Source organism: Opisthocomus hoazin, chromosome 5 (genome assembly GCF_030867145.1).
Source record: "Opisthocomus hoazin isolate bOpiHoa1 chromosome 5, bOpiHoa1.hap1, whole genome shotgun sequence".
Taxonomy (NCBI): Eukaryota; Metazoa; Chordata; class Aves; order Opisthocomiformes; family Opisthocomidae; genus Opisthocomus; species Opisthocomus hoazin.
The window spans coordinates 19,043,333-19,069,079 of record NC_134418.1 but is presented as its reverse complement, the minus strand read 5'-3'; the positions used below and the strand labels follow the sequence as shown (position 1 = coordinate 19,069,079).

The window sequence follows — 25,747 nt, the reverse complement described above, 5'->3', positions numbered from 1 at the left end:
CCCCCTCCATCGTTGTCCCATATTAAAATTAGGGTCTCGTATTGGGGGCGTCCCGTCTCCACTCCGACCTCCAGCAGCCACACCACCCCCTTCTGTACCGCTGGGTCCCTGCAGACGACACCCACCGCACGCGAAATCAGGCTTTTGAACACCGGATGCCCCCCCTCCTTGCTCTCTCCACTTCACGCCCCTCTTCCACGCCTCACGTTTGTCATTCCCCACCCCCTTACCATATTTACTGTGTAAATAGTGATCAGCGTCAGCTAAGCTCATTTCCCCATCTTCCAGCATGAGCCTAACCCAGCGCCGTTGTGATTGCTCTAGTGGTGAACTTTTGTTAATGCTTCCATTATTTGACCCCCCTGAAATCACCTCCCCCATCCCGTCCGACTCCCCACATATCTGCTGCTCGACCGCTTGCAAACCGTCCGTTATGGCTTGGTGAGCATTTCGATATGCCTGTTTAATCGTGGCGTTACAGGATCCTTTATCTAGTCGTTGCATCTCATCCAACAGCTTTGTCGTTTGATCCTGTTGCTTTCTCAATGTGTCCGTAAGTTCACTTTTATGAATCTTTGGCAGAAGGTGCCATACAGGGATGTTGATACTCTCCCGTGGATTGACTGATTGCATAAACAGCTCTCGCTGCTGCTGCAGCCACAGTAGCATTGTCCTTCATATCAGCAATCATGTTTTTAACAGTTCAGAAAACAGGGGCTAATTGTCGCGCCTCTTTGTTTTCGACCTGCACAGAGTCCCACAAGTCCATCCCAACTCTGTGCCACGCATCCGCATAGAACAGCTGATCCATTGTTGTCAGCTTTCGGCCGGCACCATAATGATAGTCGCAATATGTCTCCTTCAGTTAACTTAGCATCGGCTCGATCCACCAATTCCAACAGGCCTTTCAGTGCCGTGTTTTCTGAAGCTGATACAGTGGAACCCATGCTGCCGATGTTCATGCCCCCCCCCGGCGTGCCGCGGATCCGCTTCTGCCTTTCTCAATTAGCCCGGCTTACCTCGCCAGCTGGCAGTCCCCTGCCTTTTTTTCTGGCTGCAATAAATCCTCAGGGTCACCACAATGCCGAGTTTCAGCATCCGTGAAAGGACAGGAACGACTCTCACACGCAATGATACGATGCACAGTCGGATTCTTTATTATCCCGCTTGTGCGGTTATATACATTTTACCATATCTGTACATGCAATTACACTTATTCGGATAGGCTACAGACATAAATCACACGCTGTTCACACGCCCCACATTCCCTTATGATTGGTAATTATGCACTAACGCCAATAGCAACAGACTGCCTCCATGTCCTTGAACACATCTTGTTTTTGCTAACCCACACCATGTGCACTATCAGAATTTTCTCAATGGCTATTCTTAGCTGTCTTTTCCAGCAGCCTGTTCAATTATGCTGTTTTGCTTAAGTGGCCTAGTTGTGCTAATTCTCAAGCTACATCGACCCCAACAACCCTAAATCACCCATTCACGACAAATTGACTTAGTCATCAGGATCCCAAATAAGGATTTGTGACAGCTGGACAGTTTATCTAGAAGGACAGTGTGAAAGACAGTATCAAAACTTTGCTAAAATCCAAAACCACCACATCTACTGACTTCCCTTGGTCACTTAGATGAGTGACCTTGTCATAAAGAGAAATTGAGTTGGTTAAGCAGGACTTTCTCCTTGTGAACTCTTGCTGGCTCATAGCCAATGACTGTATTGTCTCTCAAGTGTTTTTCAATAACTACTAGGACAACAATCTTCATAATTTTACCAGGCACTGAAGTGAGACCTACAGGCACATAATTACCAGGGTCTTCCTTCTTACCCTTCTTGAAAATAGGGACAGCATTTGCCAGCTTCCAGTCAACTGGGATCTCTCCAGACTCCCAAGAACATTGAAACATAACAGAAAGAGCTCCCACGATAACATCAGCCAGCTCTTCCAGTACCCTGGGATGAATCCCATCAAGTCCCATATATTTATGCACATAAGCATAAATCTATGTATATAAGCATAAGCATAACCATACACATGCTTTAGTTAGGAAACAACTTTTCTAACCAAATTTGCCTATAGGTATGCATATATAAATTTGTATCACTTTTATGTAAAAGTAGTCATATTTTAGTAACTACTCTACAACACAAGTGACAAATTACCTGCTGAAAAAATCAGTTGCTAGTGTTGCACATGGATGTATCTGGAAATGTGAAAATACACATATGAAACACAACTATCAGACAACTGCAATGTTAAGAACCAATGATTTGCTAGCATTAAAAAAAGAAACTGGGAAGAGATAAAAACCAAGTTCTTAGTATAGAAGCAATCCCATATTTTCTAGAGACTCCAGCTTTTCTGACAGTAAATAATGTTTCGGATTCTCTGCTGGTGCAAATATCCTTATTTCAGACGACAGTGGTGGAACTATATGAACTTGTGATAGAGTGCAAATTCTGCTTTATACAGATTACACAGCTATGCAGATTATACAGTTATCCAAAATATAACTCTTCACTATAATCTTATTTGGAACCGGCAATATTCAGTTGTCCCAAGATTTGTGGATTTGAACTGTGAGGCCAGAATACATCTTTAATTTTAAATATATTATTACTCTTTCTACTCCAAAATGGTCCAAAAATAGTCTGTTTTCTAGAAACGTTATTTAATAGGAGGATTTTAAATCATCATGTGACTTAAATCAAATGCTGGTTTTAAACCATCACCATGTAAACACATTTGTTTGTAATAGGACTGCACTGTGATTGCTGTACCAAGACTTTCCTGTGCAAATACAGAGTTAAATTGCACGGATACTGTAAAAGCAGAATAGATTCCATCATAGAACAAATTCTCATTTACATTGTGTCTGCTAACTTGAGCTTATTTACCACCACTGGGGGTTTACTTAAACATCACTAGGATTATCTAAAGTGGAATTAAGTGAAGCTATGTTTGCTTATAAAAGGCATCTTTTCATGCAAGAACAGAAAGCAGATTTTAAATAAATGAATCCACTTGACTCACAAAATTGAGGCTACTATGACTGAAGGATCAACATTTGCTGCCTATCCATTCTCAGTTCTGCAGTTTCTACTGTAGTGCCAAAAAGTAGTCCACCTATCACAAGCAGTATGGTGCTTCAGTTTTAGTTCCAAAAGTTTAGGGGTTTTCTTTCTTTTCTTTTTTGTACTCTACAGTAACACATATCCTAGCTATTACTTCAATATCATTACAGTAATTAAGTTCCCTTCGAGGGTTTTAGGTGGGGAGGAGTCATTACAGCAGCACTGAGGCAATTTGGAAGTATCTATTAACTACTTCCTAGAATCTAGCAATCTATCATATCATGTCAATTGAGAGTGTTAAATCACTAAAATATTGAGACATTAAAGCATTGGGATAATTCTTATGTACAGCAGTCAGCTTTCAAATATACACACACTCAAACGAGAGAATTATAAATACAGACTTAAAACAGCTGCACGTTTTAGATAATATTCCTTTTGCTTCACAAGAATATGGAAGTGCCATCATTCAGTGATGTTTTGTCCTGAAATAATATTTTACAGACTGCTTTTTTTAACAGCTTTGTTGGTGCATTGCTTATGTCAGAGCAAATTAAAAGGGAAGTTCCATGACATAGAGCAGAACAGTTTCATTTCATAGGCATGCACTTGGGGGAAGATGAGGAGACATAACCGGAGGAGAGAACAAGTGTCGTCACTCGCAGGCTGAACCCTAACATGAGACCCAGGGGACTACCGCAGCTTCCTTCTTCCCCCTTAGTCTAGCTGTAACCAGTCTTGGCTCTATTGATCTCAACTCAGCTACCAGAAAAATCTGAGTTCATAACTCTAATCCAGTAAAGAGTGGTTTGCAACGTACACCAGTTATTTTCAGTGACACCAGTTACTACAGATGGTTTTATCTTAACATATATTCTTGTAATTGACCATTAGTTCCTTTCCCTAAAACAAGTGCGTAATCCAACAACAGTCCTGCTGGATGTTCAGGCTCTGAACATACATTTCATAGATGGTAACCCACCTCTCCAAGCCTGTCCTGGGGAGCCATTCAGGATTTCCTGTTCTTTGAAAATAGTCCTGAGTGGGCGGAATTCGTACAATTTATATGAGCTCCCTTTTTCTTAGACAAACTTGTTATAAGCATCTGAACAATGCAGGAATCCTAGCTCTCTGTTGTACAACATTTTTCTAACCAAACCTACAAGAGCAAAGACTAAGATATGAATTAAAAGCCACTGGAACAAAAGACTCTATATCTCGCAATGAGAAACTACTAATTAGAAGGGAAAAAAAATCCATTCTTTTGATAGGCTTTAGAGAAGTACTTCACACAAGAAGGTTTTAATTGTTGGAATCATTCTTGCCAATGTTATTTCAGTAACAAAATATCAGGTCTGTTGTCTTACTGTTATTTTTTCATAACAGCATTTTCTGCCAAATAGGCTTATGTACATACACTTTATAACATACAATTCAGCACTGTCAAGTTTTTAATAGGCTCATCAAGGTATTAACAAGATTTTAACTACTGTGTAGCCTGAAGTAACACCAAGACAGGGGGAAAAGGTAGTAGTAATATGGCTTTTGAGTGTGTAGTACTCCTAAATCTTTCAAAATCATCTTTCTATAGTCATTCAAAGGACTAATCTCCTTTTCTTGTTTCTACAGTCTTTACTATGTAAAGATTGTTTTCATCACAAATGATGCAAACTATGAACTGTATCAATGCAATGTACATAAATGTAGATAAAGAACAATTTTCACATAAAATCCTCTATGCTGAAATTGTAAAACACTTGTTATTCAAAAAGTAATTTGAAATCTCTGAAAGAAAAGTGGCATCAAAATAAAAATACCTCCCAAAGCTTAAAAACATTAAACACAACCAGCCCCAGAAGGAACACAGATTTTTTCAGTTGTGAACTTATTTAGTTTTGATACTGTGTTTTAAAAATCTTGGATACTTGTATTTTATTCATATTTATAGCTCCAAATTGACATTTATTGATATGGCAACATCTATGACGTAAGCCATTAAGAAAAATTTGGTAGCACTTTTGAAAAAATACATTACCTTACATGATGTTTCTCTGTGACCTGTCACATTAACTTCCTTTGCATGACAACATTATAAAAAGACAAGTGACTAAGGACCGAATAATAAGGGCCCAAAGCAGCACATGCGACAAGACCAAAGAAACGTAAAACTTAGGAATAACCTTTTCACAAGCCATTTTGCCATGGACAGGACTTTACTGTGTAAGTAAGGATTCAGTGGATTCAGTTCCCAGATCCAACAATCTTTGGGAACAGCTAGGAAACAGGGCTTCTTGAAGAAGGCTGATCTTCCTAATTAACTCTTCATTTTTCTTCTGTGGTTCTGGAGAACAAGAGAGACCAAGATCTTCTTTGGACAGATGTTTGGACAAGTTTTCTTTAAGAAGGGTGGTCTGAGCACACAGGAGCCCCAGGTGGCAAACACCTCTGCAGAGGCACACAAAGACAGCAGGGACCATAGCCCAGAAGAAACCTGCAGAGGCACATCACGGTGGGTGGTTCTTTGGACACGTTACGAAGCCACCATTGCTGGAATTAGAAACAGGATTTCTTGAGTGGGTTGAAGAGGCCAAGATTTGCGAAGCTGTGATTCATGTTAAGCTAAATATTTCACTTTAGTTTTGAATAAATCTTTGGTAGTGAGAGTATGAAAACTTTTTGTGTTGGACCATTGTCTTATTTGAAACAGTTATGCTGACTCACACAATGTGAAACCAATTTATATCAGTAGAACTCTGGGTCTTTCACGTATTTTCTTATTGTTAAGATGGTGCATTTTCCATATTGATAATTGTATCCTGAAGTCAGATTTTCTGCAACCTTAGTAACTAGAATTTTGGTATGGTTTACTTGAAAAACATATGACTCAAAATAATTACTTAACAGATTTAAATGGGGTCCTGTTAACCATTTGAAGTATCTTTCTAATTAATTTCCACAAACTGACTACAAGAATTATTTTACTATGTCAAAATTTATAACAGATTTTTAACTACTGACTTAAGGAGCAGAACTTAAAAAAAAATGTACTAATTTCAATCTGTTGGGAGTACCATAGTTGTAGAATACTCATAAGCAGAATAACAGCATAAAATACTGCTGTCTATGCCTATAAACACACCACCTTACTACCATCAAGTGCTGATACATGATACATTGAAATGAAACACTACTAACAGTTGTACTGCAAACAGATTTATCACAAAATTCTTCTAATTGCCCAAGATCATTTTTCAAGTCATATGGTTCTCCCCAACAGACACCATGGTTTTGTTTCTTTTTTTCCGATACAAGTTAAAATTGGAAATTTTCCCCATCTCTGCTTGCTGGAACCTTGTAATTTAGAAGAATAAAAGAAAGCTGGAAAAAAAGAGGCAAAATAAGCACAATCAATGACCAGTCTGTTCTGCAGGACAATTGTACAATTTATAGCAATCACAGAATTGATACCAGAACAACAAAGGTTAAAGTTATACCCCAGAAGAGAAAAAGTGCAGGTAGTGTTTGTCAAGTCAATGGAATTCAGTGTTGGTCAAAGCCCCACCCAGCCTGGCCTTGAACACTGCCAGGGAGGGGGCATACATGACTTCTCTGGGCAACAAGTTCCAGTGCCTCACCACCCACATAGTAAAGAATTTGTTTCTTATATCTAATCTAAACCTACCCTCTTTTAGTGTAGAGCCATTACCCCTTGTTCTATCACTGCATGGTCTAGTGGAGGGTGTGCCCGCCCATGGCAGGGGGGCGTTGGAACTAAACGATCTATAAGGTCCCTTCCAACCCATAGCATTCTATGATTCTATGACCATTTTTGTGGTCCTCCTCTGGATCCGCTCCAACACATCCATGTTTTCCCTGTGCTGAGGGCTCCAGAGCTGGACGCAGGACTCCAGGTGAGGTCTCACCAGAGTGTAGTAGAGGGGCAGAATCCCCTCCCTGTACTTGCTGGCCACGCTGCTTTTGATGCAGCCCAGGATGCAGTTGGCCTTCTGGGCTGCGAGCGCACATCACCGGATCATGTTGACCTTCTTGTCAACCAACACCCCCAAGTCCTTCTCCTCCAGGCTGCTTTCAATCCATTCTTTTCCCGGCCTGTGTTTGTGCTGGGGATGCCCTGAGTGACGTGCAGGACCCTGTACTTGGCCATGTTGAACTTCAGGAGGTTTGCACAGGCCCATCTCTCAAGCCTGTCCAGGTCCCTCTGGATGGCATCCCTTCCCTCCATCGTGTCAACTACACCACACAGCTTGGATTTGTCAAGCAAACTTGCTGAGGGTGCACTCATTCCCAGTGTCCTTGTAGCCAACAAAGATGTTAAACAGTGCCGGTCCCAATACTGGCCCCTCAGGATTGCCACCTATCACTGGTCTCCACATCTTAGATCTTAAAGCATGAAAATGCTGGGCTGTGATAGTTACCCATATGTTAAAACTTTTAGTTTCTTCACACAAAGCTGCTTTTCTCTGATGCCGTAGCCCATAGTCTCATCTTTGTACTTTCAGAAACTTGCTTTCCAATGTACTTCCGTAAACTCTGTCTCAACTTTTCTGCCTGCACAGCTCTGTAACAAAATTCTGTTTTCCCAAACATGATGGTGCTGCATTCCTTTTATTATTTGTTTTTATAAGTAAGTGTTACTGTGCAAAATGGTTTAAAGTAAAACTAAGCCCAGTAGAGTAATGATTCTCACTAACAAAGGGTATTATCCGAAGATTGTTCCTGTCATGAGGTATCCAAGGGATTAAAATAAGGATAATGACATAGATGGAACAGAAACATATTAAATTACTCGTTTGGTTACCATATTTCAGTATATATTTTAACATAAATACACTTATCTTCAGTTCCTAGGTGAGGACTGACACCGTGTGATGGGATGACCTTGGCCAGCTGCCAGACACCCACCTAGCTGCTCTCTCAGCCCCACTCATCAACAGGACAGGGGCAGAACATGAGATGGAAAAGCTCATGGATAAAGATGAAGACAGGGATCTCACTTACCAGTTACCATCACAGGCAAAACAGACTTGACTTGGGGAAAATTAAATTTATTGTGAGTTGAAATAGGTTTGAGTAGTGGTAAACCAAGACAAAAGCTAAAAGATCTTCCCCCCACCCATCCTTTTTTCCCAGACTCAAATACACACTTTCACTCCTGACTCTTCTACCACCCTCCTCGCCCGAGCAGCACAAAGAGGATGGGGAATGGCAGGTTGTGGTTAGTCTGTAACGGTTCCTCTCTGCTGCTCCTTCCTCCTCATACTTTTCTCCTGCTCCAGTGTGGAGTCACTGCCATGGGCTGCAGTCCTTTAGGAAACATCCTCCTGCTCTGGTGCGAGATTCTCCATGGGCTACAGTGCGGATATCTGCTCCACCACGATAAATCCGCAGGCAGCAGGCAAATCTTTGCTCCTCACCTCCTTGCTCTCTGACCTTGTTGCTCAAAGGGTTGTTTCTCAAACCTTATTCCTCACTCCTAATTGCCATGCAGTGTTTTTATGTCTTTTCTCAGTTATGTTTTCCAAAAGGCACCACTAGGTTGGCTGACGAGGTGAGCTGTGTCTGACGGTGTGTCTGTTGGAGTGGGTCTGAGCCAGCTGGACCCTGCTGCATGGGGCAAGGGGCAACCTGGCCTCTCCTCACAGAGGCCGCCCTGCAGGTCCCTGCCCTGCTGCCAACACCTAGACACAACCTACACCCTACATACGTTCCATGGCAAGCATGGTCTGTTACTGCTTTAGTCACACAACTTGCACAGCTTTGGACAATGGCTGTGTTGAAGAAACAATAAGCATCATGCATCCAATAAGGAGCCAATAACTTACAGAGATGCTTAAGTTACTTTTCCCACCTCCCCCATCTCTAATTTAACAAACACAATCCACATGTCTGATTCACATGGCAGGAGCAATCTCCAAACACCCTATTGCTCATCAGAGCCAGCAAAGCATTTTGATGAAGAGCCGTGGTGGAGTTATTCTTGAGATATACATGTTTTTTAATATCACCATTTTGAGGCTAAAACTAAATGCCTAACCAGCATACTTAACCAGCAAAACCATAATTTATTAGCCTTTCTTTTGACAGTATTCTGAGCTTAGTGAGGTGTTATTTTCTAGATAAGTCGAAAGAGAAAAAAAAAATCACTCCCTTTAAGTACAACAGAAAGCAATTAGCGATGTAGCAAATGAAAAAGTACCTAAGCAGTAGGAACCATGATCTAATTAAGGTTTATAATTAGAAATAAATTGAGACTGAAAAGGGAAAAAAAATGAGGATGCTTAATGTCAGAAGGAAATAGTTGTCAGATTAGTTAATATATTCTCAGGGGTAAACAGGCTACCGAGAAATGAAGATAGAGTAAGATATGGACAATGCAGATGAATGCTGCATTGAATGCAGCCACAGGTATAGAAGGAAGGAGTACCCTGTAGCTGCATAATCTCAAATACAAACACAAATGAAAGACCACACAAAATATTGAGGGGAAACAGAGAGTGAAAAAAACCCCTCAGAAACTAGCAGTGGAGGACAAAATCAGAAATTTCAGTCTAACAACATGGACACATAATGAGGAAATTCCAGTGATCAGTAGCAGTAGAAAATTTAATGCTTTCTATAAGATCTCTGATGCACTCAGTGATCAGCTTTAATACAAAATTAATACAATTTTCCTACTTTACTAGTATTTTAACTTCTGCTTATATTCAGAATGCTGTTCTAGCTTTTTACATTTTTTATTTTGCTTTAAATTTCCCATGCTCTAATCTCTGTTTAGCTCTATCGTGAAATTAAAAGTATTTACCCATAAAAAAGATTTAGAGACAAATATGTCACAAAAGGCCTCTTATCCACCTATTGCTGCTTAAAGTTGGGTAACATTTAAAAAAAAAAAAAGCTTTTCCCTTCTACAGGGCCAAATGCTTAGAATCAATATTCTGTGGGAATGAAGCCACTTCACTGCAGTGATCATGAAATCAGGCAGGCAGCCAGGATGACTATCTCAGCTAGGCTGACCATCCTGGCCAGTCTTGGTCTTTTTAGACCCATGGGGTCTGACTTTCCTATGCTGCCCAGCAGAATCTTATTTATTTCCTGAACAGCTAGTAGTGTTTATATTTCTTTATTATTTGTTTATCTAGTAGACCACAAAGACTGCAATCCACCTAGTACAATACGAATCAGAAAAACTGTGCATACATATAAAATATAAGGTATGCTTTGAAGTTAATACAATGAAGGAAAAGACAAAACTGATTCCTTCATGGAAACTGCCTCAGAAAGACAACAAACCCAACAGTCACAAGATCTATAAAGACACAATATAGTTGGAAGAAGATGTGGCTAATACTAGACGATAGTGTGTCTAAGACTGGGTCCCAAATAATGTAGGTGCACTGCAGAATGGTTCTGCAAGACAGCAGAAGAGGCAATATTAAGTGGTCAGGGACATGAGGCAGGCTCTCAAAATTGAATAAGTGATGTAAATGCTTACACTTGCTATGAGTTTGCGAGTGGTTAGACTGTTAGCCACCTGCAAAAATATGAGACCAAAAAAAATTGCATTTTAACAGTTCTTCTCTTCAGTACTATTTTTTTCTTTCCCTGTAATTTATTTTGCACATACCATTCCATATTCTGAAGCCTGCAGTTCCAGGATGCACTGTTTCTAAAACAGAAGAATATATATGCTTTTTCTTCAAGGAACTTACTGAAAGTAAAATTTTAATATAACATATGATGATGTAACCGATAAGGAATCATGAAGAAGAGATATTGAGAAATGAAGAAGATGCCAAAGGTGGCGTGAAACCCAGGGAAGTGAAAAAGCATTGCTTAAGTATTTGTGAGGCACATGAATTAATCTGAATCAATGTCTGCAAATAAAGTCCTGAAAATGTGCTTAACATAGGTGGGTTTTACTTAAGATTTAGTAGTTTATATAACTCTATATTGTATGTCTATATATAAAATAATAAATATGTATATATAAAATAAGCTGATGTAATAAAAGAAAGATCTAGAGGTTTTACTTTCAAATTTAAGAATGGTTAACATTTACAGCTGAATACTTCTAATTTCTGTAGAAATGCTCTTCACTCGGGAATATGTTTTCTTCCCCCTGTATATAGTACTTTTCTTCTTAAATAAGTGTCTGCAAAGATCACATTTTGTCATATGTCACCAGAACCAGGACTAAGACCTTCAGACACTGCACATGACTTGAAACAAAACTAATCAGCACATCCATGAGCCAAGAGAAAAAAATTGAAACTGACTTGAATTTATCTTAACCTGCTAATAGTGCAAATGTGTTTGGGTCTTAGTAAAAATAATAATAGCACCCTGAATATCACAATAAAATTCAATTTGTCTTTAATTAATACCAAGTGCAGACGGTCTATGGAACTCCTGGGTAGGGCTTTCATTCTGTCCTTCAATCTCTTAATCGTAGTATCAAGTCTCTTATTTCTAACATGCTTATAAACTCTTTTAATTAGAGTATCAGTGTTTAAAAATTACCGCATAGTTGTAACTCACCTGAGAAGACTAAAGGATCTAAAGGATTTCATCCTAAAGCAATGGCTTGTGCATGACACGTCCATCCATCTAGGTGACTGATCAGGATGTCCTTGCCACTAAGACAATCTATGGATCTTTCCAGGTAACACTAAATTTAGCTAATGCGGAAAGACTTGGTCTTGCTCAAATGTGTACAGCATGCTTGCTGGGACTGGGATGCAACTGGGCTGCAGCAGATTATTTGTACATCCTAGTCCAATCTCTGCCACTCTCATGATGAGGTTTGGACTATGCCCCTCATTAAGATGAAAAGTGTTTCTTTGATTAATTAGCCTTCATAAGCTTATCTTTGTTCTCTCCTAATGAAACCAGGACTGAAGACAATTATATTCAAATAAAAAAAAAATATTCTTCAGATATACAGCGAAGATAGAGCAAGAGCAAACTCAGAATTAGTTTACTGAATCAGTCGGTAGTAGACCATAATATCACTGCAAAGAGAAAATCAAAGAAGAAAAACATATCACTAATTATAAGTAGGAACTGTTACCCTGACAAAAAACATCAATGCTGATACAACAGAAAATCCCAGCCTTTGTCACCTAACACTGCCCTTGTTATCTCTTTCCATTTTTTCTTAAAGGAATTACAAATACTTGGAATGGGAAAATATTACACCAGTGAGAAATGTTATCCTATCATATTGATATTTAAGTCATCATCCTGGATTATCTGCAACAGGACTAAACTTCTAGTTAGTATAAACTGAGTGAAACTTCAGAAAGTTGAAGCAACCAAAGCAATGGTCAGGGTTATCTTATCTAATATGAGTGGTGTTTGGAGGTTGTCCAAGAACCTGAGGCTATGGCTGAGACTTCTTCTTAAGAGTAGTGCTGCTATCATTATTTAACCTTTTCTCTCCTGTGAGTCTTAAGGAAATCAAACCAAGTGTAACAGTTTTCCCTAAAGTAGTATTAAATGCAGTTTTAAGTCATGACTTGGAAATTGCTAGAGAGATATCTTCATAAACACAGAATTTAAGGCCAGGCAAAATCATGATAATAATCTAATTTGACCTGCTGCATAGCACAATCCATAACTTTCACTCCACGAAGTGGTCAGCTTAGAGCGTATGTATTTAAAACATCAAAATTTGATTTGAAAATGCAAGTAAAGACAAGCAATTATCTTTAAAGTTACATTTACTAAAATATGCACCTTATCTCCAGCTTCAGCAGGTTTTTTTCTTCCAGTTTCTGTCTCCTGGCTTTCATTATGCTCTTACTTAGTTGAAGGGTCTCTGTGTACAGAAATCTTGTCCTCATGTAGATGCAGTCAAACACTCTCGTTACACAGAGAGTGCTGGGACTGATTTCTGCCTTTAAGGCAATTTGATCTTTTTCACTCATAAGAGCCTGGTTATGCTTACTTGTATCTTTGCCAAAAGTTACCCATTTTACACAGCACATGTCTGACTCAGGACCAAGATTTTAGGGAAAGTTCAGGCTTTAGAGAAAAATAATGTAAGAAAATGAATGACGTTTCACTGCATAGAAGTCTGGCTTCTTGTTTCACGCTTGAAGAGTTTTCTAGATTGTGTTATATCACTAGATGAGGTGAGGGTCTGAGGAATTCAAGGGAGAGACTCATGGCTAAGATGAATCATAGGATCACACAATAGCTGGGGGTGGCAGGGACCTCTGGAGATCATCTTGTCCAACCTTCCTTCTCAAGCCAGGTCATCTAAAGCAAGTTGCTCAGGCCCATGTCCAGTTGGGTTTTGAATATCTCCAAGGATGGAATAGTTTCACAAGTGCAGACTAATGGTATAGTCCTCATTTTCTGAAGCTTTGGGGTCCAAATGCAGAAATGCTCAATATTTCCCAACCCAACCAATAACTCTCAATGAGAGCAGTAATTTGAATCTACAATGCTATGTGAAAACACCAACATCCTAAGAACATCAGGACACTGGACAACTTGAAACACTATATACCTATTTGTATACATATTCATGTTATTTAAAAGGATATATACATATTCATGTTATTTAAAAGGGTATAGTACCATCTGCTTCTGATTTTACAGTGTTGTGAAACTAAAGTAACTTTGTCAAGTACTCATACACTACTACGATGAATTGAACAGAAGTGCCTACCATTAATGTCCATTAATTCAACTTTGAGTATAGGATTTGAACAGAATGCAATAATCACACTGTAAAGCCACAATGTGGAAAAAGCAAAATATTTCTGTGTGCATGAAATAAGCACTAATTAGCCTGTGCAATGAGCCATAAAATTTTGAGGAGAAAAAATAACAGGTAGTCACAAATTTAAACTGTAGCAGAATAACTCTGTAAATGGAAACCAAACAAAATTAGCCCAGAAAAATCTTCATATCAATATTTCCAATCCACTGCTTTGGAGCAAGGGATAGTTTTATGATTTTCTGTAGTTTTTAATGTTAGGCAGCTTTTGAGAAGGTATGTATTTCTTCCAAGTATTTTCTGAAGCACTTCCAATTCTGCAACAGCCTTTTGAAGCCTGGACACAAGAACTGGACAAAATATTGCAGAAATATGGTCTTACTAAATCTATGCTATTATCTCTTTATATATGAGCAATGAAATAATTTCCAAGACAACTTTAATTTCCAAGTTCTGTGGTTTGCATAAACACACATGTGCTCTGACATTCAGTGCACTTTAAAATTTTGTTCATAAATCATCCCTAATGCACGAAAAGCAAGTCCAACAAATAAAACAACAAACACAGCATTAAATATATCTGCTAAATAAAGAGCTTAATTAAATGAATCTCTGAAAGAAGCTTTTTGATAGTAATGTCTATTGCTGTTTGGAATGCAGCAGATTGATTTTTCGAATCATGTTCAAGAAACATTGAAAGAATTTTAAGCATATGAGAGAGCTTCAGGCTTTTTTAATTTATTTAATTAGTATTATTTTGAGATTAGATATTTCAGAAGCTATAGAACAATTTTTGTTGAGAAAGTTGGTGAAATCTGGTGAGAAAAAGAAGCTTTACCAGAGTAATAATATGTTGCATCTTCCTGGGATCCCCAATGAGTCCTAAAATTATTTCTGATTTGCAAACAGACTTGCACAAATTATATCTTCCCATTCTCTGCATTAGCCCTCCAGAACATCAAAATTCCCACAAGATGTCTGTTTCTCAAAATTTTCTTTCTGCCTCCTTCAGTGATGATCTTAGAAGAGGACCAAGGAGGTAGCCACCCTCTGCTGGGAGATCTGGATATCAGTTTACAAACGTGAAAAAAAACTACTCACCAAAGATGAAGTTTAATAACAGCAATTAATCTCAGAGTATTTTAATGAGGAACAAAGAACACCCTTTTCATTTCTATCTTTCCACCACTGTTTTTCCAAACTCTTGTTTCCGTTACCCCAATCTTACAATATTTTCTGTCTTGTCATAAAAACTCACATTCTCACATGGTGCTTCTCACCGCCAAACCTTGCACTCATCTTGTTCTTCCTCTTTCTCAGTTTTTTCACAAAATTTTCACAGTGTTTATTCCCACATGCCTTATCCATCTCTAAGACAACAGACCTGCCCATTTTCTGTGATTTTTCACCTTTTTTATTAATATCTCCTTGAGAATTTGCCCTTGAATTTGTGCCAGCCCTGGAAGTTAGCAAAAGAAACCAGAAGTTGCAGGTCCCTAGCAGAATGGCGGGGCTGATCTGGTCCAAGCCCACTCTGGCCACGAACATGTAGCATTTCCAAGGAAGGATTCTGTGACCCAGGGGATCAGGCCCATCCAGCATGGGTTCATGAAAGGCAAGCCCTGCTTGACCAAGCTGATCTCCTTCTATGACCAGGTGACCTGCCTAGTGGATGAGGGAAAGGCTGTGGATGTCATCTACCTGGACTTTAGTAAGGCCTTTGACACAGTTCCCCACGGCATCCTCCTGGAGAAACTGGCTGCCCATGGTTTGGATGGGTGTAGTCTTCGTTGGATAAAGAACTGGCTGAATGGCTGAGCGCAGAGAGTGATGGTGAATGGAGTTAAATCCAGTTGACAGCTGGTCACGAGTGGTGTCCCCCAGGGGTCAGTTTTGGGTCTGGTCTTGTTTAACATCTTTATCAATGGTCTGGATGAGGGGATTGAGTACTCCCTCAGTAAGTTTGCAGATGACACCAAGATGGGCGGGAGTGTTGATCTGCTTGAGGGTAGGAAGGCTCTGCAGAGGGATCTGGACAGGCTGGATCAATGGGCCGAGGCCAACAATGTGAGGTTCAACAAGGCCAAGTGCCGGGTCCTGCACTTGGGTCACAACAACCTCATGTAACACTGGTCTAGAGAACAAGTCTTATGAGGAGTGGCTGAGGGAGCTGGGACTGTTTAGTCTGGAGAAGAGGAGGCTGTAGTGAGGCAGGTGTTGTTCTCTGCTCCCAGGTAACTAGGATGAGAAACAATGGTCTCAAGTTGTGTCAGGGAGATTTAGATTGGATATTAGGAAAAATTTCTTTACTGAAAGAGTGGTCAGACATTGGAATAGGCTGCCCAGGGAAGTGGTGGAGTCCCCATCCCTGGAGGTGTTCAAAAAACATATAGATATTGCACTTCAGGACATGGTTTAGCAGGCATGGTGGTGTTGTGTTGATGGTTGGACTTGATAATCTTGGAGGTCTTTTCCAACCTATGAATCTATGAAGGAATTCAAATGAAATAGGAGCTGAGGCAACAGCAAGGCAGGTGCTGGAACAAAACCTTCCTGCCCCACTGGTCATATAACTCCTGTGCTGGGAGATGCTTCTCTGTGCTTTCTGTTCAGCCACTGAGTACAACAGCAGAATATTAAGAGATGTTTTGATAGTGGGACAGTGAAGGAGTGAAGAGTGCTGCCACATTTTAAGAAGTTCCAGGCTTTCCTTTTGCCATCTAACACAAACTCCCTCACCCCTCTGGGTCAGCCAGAATTTGCAAGTGAGCATGGTTGTCCCATTCCAAGCTAGAAGTGACATGAGATACCAACCTTCTTAGTCGCTCTATATTTAACACTTAGTATAGAAGGTTTCTCATTTAGAAGGACTTAGATGGACCTATACCTACAGATTGCCTTGACCAGTCTAGAAAATAAAGCTGTTCCAGCGAGGAATTACATATATTGCAAGGAGGAGGGAAGACCTTGTAAGTCATCACTAGTAGTACATATATTAGTTTATAAAATATATTTCTCATTTTTTTCATGAGAAAGAAGGTAGGATTTTAAATTTAGTTAATGAAAAATATAGGTTCTCTTGTGCTTATAATATATATTTTTTCTTCCAACACTGTAGGATTATCTCTTCTTAAAATTTCAGGAATCCTGTAAAAGTTAGCACTGTTTGTTTTTTCTCAGTTCTTCTTAAAATTAACAAGCAATTCCAACAATACATAATCAGCTAGGCCATTGTTCATTATCAGTAAAATACCAATAAGTGAATCATTACCCTTCTCAGTCACTCCCACAGAGGAAGTAATATTTTAGCAACTATATGTTTTAGTGCCTATTTAAGTGAAGAAACCTTGCAACAGCAGTCTTGCTTCCTAGATTTTCTAGGGCTTGGTCTAAAAACTATTCAGCCAACAGAATTCTTGTGATCAATTTATTAGGATTCAGTCAGGCCCTGGTGGACACAAATATTCAACAGTAAATACAAGATACATGTTCACCTGCATTGGGCAAAGAACTCTGGAAGTGAAAGAGAAAAACCCACTCTGCAAACAGCAAATTTGCAGGTAATAACATATTATTGCACTTCAACTCCAATAGTTTTTTCATTTAAGACATCTTTAACAAAAAATAGCTTTTTCTCTAAAAAGAATGTCCATTTTTCTTCTCAGGTTTCAAGATACCTTTCATCCACTCCTGTTTACTGAAAGAATACATTTGATGAAACACTATGCTAACTTGCCTAAGTGATAAGACTACATTGCCAGAGGCAAACAAAAAAAGTTGACTTCAAGACTGTCTGTGCAAGCAACTAGTCTACATAAGGCTTCAGAAGCCTCCAGATCAATTTCCCAATACTTGAGAAAGCCTCCATGGTAGAAAAGATATGTAGGATATTTGGTTATTTTTTCTTTTGGGAATTATATTTTTTAACATACATGTTTTGATACCCTCAGTGTACCTGAATATTGCCATACTTCTCAGGATGGTGATAAAATAAGAAGAAAGAGATGCAAAACCCTTTATTCAGTTATGTTCATTTTACTGCAGGCCTACAGGACGTTCTGGACTGATATAGTCAGACTAGATTTAAATGATTCAAGAAATTGAGCTAATTGTCAGCCTATTGCATCACATCACTCTGTTATGTCTCATTGGACTACCCTAAACAGTTCTGTTTCATCTTTTATTCTTACGCTTTTCAACACTCCTAAAAGATTGCTACTGCCCTCTTAAATGTTCTAAGCCAAAGTAAGAATGTGAGATGTGCTCAGACTGTTGTCGCCCATCATGGGAGCAATGAAATAAATCATTAATAACATAGCTAAGGGCTTTGTTTTTTTCCATGAATTTTATCTAGCTGTGTTATTTTTATTATGGACTGATATTTTAATTATGGACTTGGCAACAAATCAGTAGACTGTGAAGATCACTTTTTCCTGCCCTCTTTTTTTCCTTGGAAAAATGAGGACTTAATATCAGGCTTTCAATACCTTTGAGGAGTCTGTTGAGAAAAACTAGCCAGGACATTTACAGTGATGTCTGGTGGGAGGATGACAACAAACTAAAACAAGAGGTTCTGGCTGAATATCAGCAAAAGCTTTTCCCCCACGATGACAGGCCAGTAGGTGAGAAGGTTGTCAAGAGAGCTGGTATCATCTCCATCCTTGGGAGTTAACAAGACTTGGATAAAGTCCTGAGCAACCTGGTTTAATCTCACAGTTGACCCTCTTTTGAGCAAGAGGTTGAACTAAAGACCTTCTGAGGTCACTTCCAGTCCCTGAATTATCATGCCATTCTACATGAAACCATGAGGAAGTAACCAAGCGGGGAGAAAACTAATAGAGGAAAAATCAGAAAAATAATCCATTTGCTTACCCAGTGTTTCTGGGGATACAGTTGGCTTTTTACAATATGTACAAATTTAAGAAGTAAACATATGAAAATAAGCTTTCCTTCTCTAAGGTATAGTTTAAGCATTTTCTCACAGTCACTCAATAACAGTTTAAAAGCACATTCAGGTATTGGAAGACAGGAAAAATTTTTAGGCTATTTCGCATAATTAACAACCCATGGAAGATTTCTTAGTAGGACTCTCTCAAAAAGTCATTTATTGGAAGAATAAAGATGCAGGTAATATATACTTCTAGATGGCTCGATGGAGTATTCAGCTCTCTTAACCCCGCCTATTACCATGGTCTGTTTCAAGAACTGCAGTGTTGGGCCATTAGGAACTCACTGTAAGACACCATTATATCTGAACTTACTGTTCTAAAATATGCAGCATACATTCCTGGTTATGTGTTATGCATTTTAATCCAGCCTGCCTCTGTGCTTGGTCAGCTGTTTAAACAATACTAATCACTACAGGAATTCAAGGAATGGCACTTTTATTCTGAGAAAGAATAGATGATTTTTTTTCCAGATACATTTCACTGAAATAAATGTTTAATTTTTATTTTAGTGGTAGATGTGTTAGAGAAGATCCATAACAACTTTAAAAGTATAGGGATCTATTTTACATAGAAGTACATTGTTTTGACAACAATGTCTGAATATGAATAAAAACGAATTACAACATACACAATGATAATAGGTAAAATTTTAAAATTACTTATTAGGCTTAAAAAAAAGCTTCCTATAGTGCTATGCTTCTGGTTACATGAACATTTCCGTATCTTCTTGGTTTTCCCACCCAAACAAAGCCTATATGATTATAAAGGTCAAGCTGTTTTTTCTCTCTCATGCATCTTCCAGTCACACACAAGTTTGCTGTCTGGCTACGTGGTTAAAACCGGGATGATAGTCCTGCTGATGCATGACCAAGGAAGGAATGTCCTAGTCTGGGCTCTGGGTCATAGGCAAGGAATACTGAAAACTTATATTTTCATTAGTTAAATGTGACTCTGAATATACCTATGCAATAGCCTCATGGATGAAGTATTTTTAGAAGGGAGAAGATGCTATTCTGCATAGATATGCATGCCTCTAAAGTTCAGCAATACCTCTTTTTGGTTTAACAGTTTCCAAAAGGCGTTGTTTGTCAAGTCTATTAACTGATCTTCACGAAAAAAAATATACAGAATAGTACATCTGTCATTACACCACATACTTCCTTAGCTGACTAATAAACTGAGAGTAAGACTGAGAAACAGTCACACTGATTGATGGCTCACTTTAAAGCAGTGTTCTGCTAGTCAGTCCGCCTTGGCACTGAAGAATTGAATGCCAGGAATGTGCACGAATTTTTACCAGTGCCGTTCTCAGCTCAGTGCTATGAAAATGCTTCATTAGGGGACTGATCCTTGCAATGAAGAAGAAAGCTCTCTGTCGTACCCTGTTTTTGCAACTTACATTCACTCAGGAGGGAATTAAGAGCATTAAGTTCTTGGAAGGCAAGTTCACGCTTACTGATGTTACAGCTTTGAGAGCTAATGTGTGCGTTAAATATACTGTTTCTGAACCTTTTATGGATTTAAAGATAAATGCTTTTAATGGGGAACTGATGCCATGTGATTATCTCTAAGGAAAAGAATAGACATTGTGATTATTTCAAACTTATCACAATATGAATTCACTTGGGGAAAACTGTTGATGTGCTTTTTCAATTCTAAACTAAAAATATATTGCTAAAAAGAGATATAAAAAATTGTGCTAACTTCAGTAGGGAATCTTTCGCATTTCTAGCTCTCATGCAAAGATTTATATGCTCTGATGGTACAATTATCTGCTATGAAAGATCTGCACAGAGACTAGAATGTTTGCTTCATTTAATGTTTCAGTTTGGACTTGAAACATAAATATGACAAAGGCCAAGGATCTCTCCTCTGAGCCTCCCCCAATCCTCTTGACAGTGTCATAAGACCATATAATAGGACTCATTTATTAAGAATTTATGATTTTCTGCCATGAATACCAATAGGTGTAGTGCAAAAATGTTTGATTGCTGAACTGCAATTTAAAAACCAAGTATAAAAGCTATTATAAAACATGACCTACTGGCCAGACACACATAAAAATTTAATCAGGAGTCAAGACTTCCTTACACTTGCTCTTAACAGAGCAGCTTCTTAAAGTGAGGCAAAAGGAGATTTTTCAAAGTGTGGATTGTAAAATACCTCTTAAGTGCAGTACTGTTAAAGAATGGAATATTATTTGTTTTAAAAAGATTTGCGTACATACAGGTACTTATATAGAAAACAAATAAACTTGTAAATCATTTTAAACCGTTCAATTCAGGTTTAAGATATAAGGTTAATCTTGTCATTAAAAAATATCTGCATTATACTAAGACAACTATGCATACATCAGCCAAGGCTTTCATCATATTTTCTTGAGGAAAAGTCAGTGTGATCCTAGAGATAGCCTGTTGTCTCATGTTATTCAAACCCCGCCATTAAGCAATATAAATGCTCAGCTCCAAGGCTCCTCAGAGACATGGAGCTATAAAACTGGAACAATTTTTATACTGTCATGAACTGTAAAAGAGAAATCATCTCTCTAATTTACTTGCAGTAAATGGGAATTGAAAATTTATAAGAAAAGGCTGAAAAAATGGAACCTCACAAAATGTGTACTGAATGCAAAAAGACATACTTTGTCACAGTCTCTGATTTAGTTTAGTAACATTTGTTTTTTGTTCTCAGCTGAAGTGCTATACCAATCTCAGGACACTCCAGGAAGAAAGAGCTAGTTTTGGTCTTTCAACACCTCTTTCTTTTATTGTGGAATGTGAGTGAGAATAGTTAGGTAGTGTAAACAAGTTCTAAATCTCATTAATCTTGCTACCCTTTCTGTTCCCTGTTGTGCAGTCTCCAATATGACAATAGTATTTTGCACTTAACCAGCCACCATTTACTCAGAAAGAGGGATGTCTAATTTTAACAACATTTGCTGAAATGGTAGCAAGTACAACATTGCCTTTATCATCCAGCGTCTATAAATTACTGTAATTCGGGTGGTGCTTCTTTCCTTTTTCCCCACACACAATCAGGAAGAAAAAAAAAGACATGTATGGTATATCAGTTTTCCTGTTTCTAGAGATCAAGTAGATTTTCAATCAATTTCATTTAGACTAAATTAGAGATGGGGCAAACAGAACCTCCCACTGAATGGTTCCAAATGTCAGCAAGGAGTTGTTGCACTGACACATCTGCATGGCTATGACTGGAAGGGCTCTGTGCTTCCCTTCTCTACTTTGAACATGACAGCTATCATGTGAGAAGAATCACACTAACAGGATTTCAAACCAAACTGGCAAGCCACCTCATAAGAAACACTAATCTCAAGAAATTTCCAAACATTTATGTCCAAGAAACAGTGAGAAATGTTTACAAGGTTCCAGCTAACACTTGTGAGTCTAAGTCTGAACCCTGGCCTGAGTAAGAGCACTGCTTCCCTGGTCAGATCCCATGGGTGTATGGCATGGCTGCTTCATAGCACCAAGAAGATAATAAAGCAAAATACAGAGGAGTGGTAAAAAAATCATCGAAGTTTAAACTAATGTCTTTTAGCTATGTTTGGCACCCCAGAACAAGTTTCTAAAGCTATAGCAGAAAAGTACTGTTAAATAAATATGTGCTGCAATACTGAAAGAGAATGAATGTGTAACAAATTACATATAGTATGTCTGAAAATACAGTGTTTGCTTTTAATGTACTTTCAGACAAGGTGAACATTAACAATAAATTGCTTTTTAATTCTTCTTCAATAAAGTTATGTTAAAAATTCATGTAGTCTGCAATATGTGCAGAGGTGTACAGTCACACAAATAACACACATTGTTATTGTCAAAAAAGAACTTATGAATTATTGGATAGATATACGTGGCTAAGAATCTTAAGTAGAAACTGGTTTAATTCCACAAAAGTAGAGACAAATAAGAGGAAATTCATTCCTAAGAAAGGTCTTTCATTTCTCAGGTTGATATGTCCGAGGCAGCTGTCGAAGGATTTTCCTGATCTTGCTTGCCATATATACTGATCTCTAGCCTGCCAGGTCGTAAGTACAGCCTTGCTCCTCTGTAACCCTTAAGCTTATTCTATTTGACTTGCTGAATACTCAGCATCAGATGGGTGAAAGGTTTTGTTTTGCTTTAAAGAAGCAACAACAATAATAAGCACTCACCAGCATGCAAAGGGCTGTCTCAAAATTATGTGACTAATTGGAGTCTCTTCATTTTCCAAGACAGTTACGGCAAATCAAGCTTGAATGCTGTTCAAGTGACTTCCAGTCTAGGTGTGATACAAAACCTGCTAGGAGTGTTTATTCCCAAATAATAGGCCAGCATAAAAGATATTTTTCTCTGGAAGAGTATAAGTGAGAGGAATGAGGATGGAAAACTGAAATATGAATATCCTAAAATAAAACAGTTATCAGAAGAAAAAATTTAGTCATTTTTCTGTGGCTTTTAAGAAGAGAATGCGTAGACCCAGAGTGCTGAGAGTGCAGGCTGGTATCAACAACACAACTGCAGTCAGTTTGGTTAAGACACCATTCAGATACCACACCATTTTTCTCCTATACCGGGCAATTAAAAAAAAATCAGTATCAGTATTCTTATACCTACGTAGACCAAACTCTCTGGTTCCAGATTAGCATGTTTCTCATGCACAAATTAGTTTTTTTAATATGTAAACTTAGGTCTAATAAATGAGGTATACAAAGACACTTGAACAAGTTTCTGTAGTAAATAATCATCTGAATTAGATCATCCTATACTTTTTCAACTCTGCTCTGTGGTTAATATCACAGTTACAAACAGGAGATGTGGTCTCATCTGTTGAGGATTAACACATGGCATTGTTGCAACAAGCAGAGAAGCAGCCAAGCTATGAGGAGAATATTTCCTCAAACAACTACTGTCTCTTTAGTAATATCGAAAGAGCACAGCAAGATAAAACTAGGTGTACTTGGTTTTGCTTTGATTCTTTTTTCTGGTTTTTGTTGTTTGTTTCTTTTTTTCCTTGCTATAGTGCTTCACCCAGTTATTGAAATGTCTTTGGGAAAAAAAAATGTGAAACATGCACAATAATCTATAATTTGGAACACAAGTGTGATATAAACAAAGAGTAATTTTAAAGTAATTTATTTTCACTTACTCTGGTGGAGCTAGAACATTTCATCTGTAAATTCAGTGACTTGATATTACCTCCTAGAAACCTTCTCCTGGTGTAAAGAGCTGCATCTATGTATCCAAAGGACATTCTTCAGTCCCGATCTTCCAACTGATCAATGCAAGCAACATGCTAGAATAGGTTCTCCTGATTTCTGAATGGTGTACCTTGTCTTCTTTCCCTTGAAAAAAGGCTCCAAGATACAGGCAGTGTATGCTCGAGTCTTTTGCTAAATCGCAGTCATGAAAAAGGCAGGGGCAGGTGTCCACAGTGCTCAGAATACCATTGTATCTGTTTATCTGTCTGTAAACTGACATGTTCCTGTGCTGTACATTCCTCTTTCAATGTCTGGATCTCACCTTTAATGAAAAGATTCATCTTTTTCTTTCAAAATACACAATTAAAAAAGGAATGGGGGAGGAGAGAAAGACAAACACTTCTATATCCCAAGGCAAGGGAGCTCACATTCAGTTCCTTTTCCTGTCTGAGGAGACCAGCATCTTCCTTACTCCATCTCCCTGCCTGCCGAAAAGAGACTGAAATACTATAGTATACTGTACTTCAGTACTTGCCACCACTGTAGATACTGTGCAGACCAATGTCCAGAAGTCACTGGTTTACAGTAGACAATAATTAACAGCTGATTTTATAGCCTACTATTTACAGAACCACCTGAACTGTTTAGCCATGAGCTTTGTCAACTATTCCCAGAAAACTTCCCGCGTTTTACTTTAGTCATTGCGTAAAAGTCATGCATGTATCTGAAAAACAGAGATGTAATGCAGATTCCTCCTTCCCATGATAAGTGCTTTAATTTGAGAGAATGGCTCCAGCCTTGTGCTTCCACTGTCAAAGCAGAGATGTTGATGCATGTGTGTAAAGAAATTCTTGTGGCTGAATCTGGGGCAAAGTAAGGTAAAAACATATAGGATCTGGGGAGCTTGGGCAATCACAGTATTAGGAGTCAGCTAGTCAGAGGCTTTCAGAAAGGCAAGTTTGGTCTTAATCATCTAACAGCTGCCTGCATTTCTTGTTGGATCTGGGCCACAGTTTTGTCAAGGAAACTCGAATAGGCATGACTGCAGCTTTTATTTGAAGACAAATCCTGGGAGAGACCTCTACTTCTTAAGTAAGTTCTAACCTTTTCCTGTGTAAGCAAACGTGATTCATTCTTAAACGTGTTTCTATACATACACTGTGTGAATCTCCTACTGCAGAGTATTAATGTCAACAAAAGGTTAATAAAAAATAAGGTTTCCAGGCCTTTTTTCTAGCTCATCTGCTCCCACCTGATTTGTTTTATAACTGAAGCTGATGGTTTTCAATAGCACTTACAGCAGCAGCAGTGGAGTTTAACTCTCACTTCTTATTGAAAAAGCCAAATCAAGAGCTGAGTAATATCTGTTACTTATCTGTTCTTTTTAAAATAAAAAGCGAAAATTAAAAGCTGACAGGGTCACGGGTAAGTGTTATTGAAAGTCACAGCTAGCAAGCAGTTTGCAGCTACAAGAGAAAAGTTCTTTCCCTTCCTTTTCTGTAGTCAGTCGTGGTATTGCTATTCTCCAGGTTTTTTTCTTTTCTTCCCATGCCCTTTCACCAGTATTGAAGGTCTCTCTTGAAATAAAGTTCACCTCTTGTGTTTTTATGTAAAAGGTAACATGATCCAAGGCTTGTTCTCAGACCAAAGAATTCTGCAGTCTGGATTTTAAACCTCATATTTTTACTGAATCACTGTGCCACTTGTTTTTTAATTCCCTTCCCTCTTTAAATTCCCAGTTTTAAAATGAGAAACAGCAGATA

General features: G+C 38.5%; 1 long non-coding RNA gene across 1 annotated transcript; it reads right to left on the bottom strand.

The window, feature by feature from the left end:
* Positions 1 to 1,134: 1,134 nt before the first annotated feature.
* On the bottom strand, positions 1,135 to 24,550 carry LOC142361397 (uncharacterized). Its single transcript, XR_012763975.1, has 2 exons — positions 23,933 to 24,550; positions 1,135 to 5,635 (listed from the first exon to the last, which is right to left on the bottom strand). It is a non-coding gene; the product is annotated as an uncharacterized LOC142361397 (long non-coding RNA).
* Between the last annotated feature and the right edge of the window lie 1,197 nt (positions 24,551 to 25,747).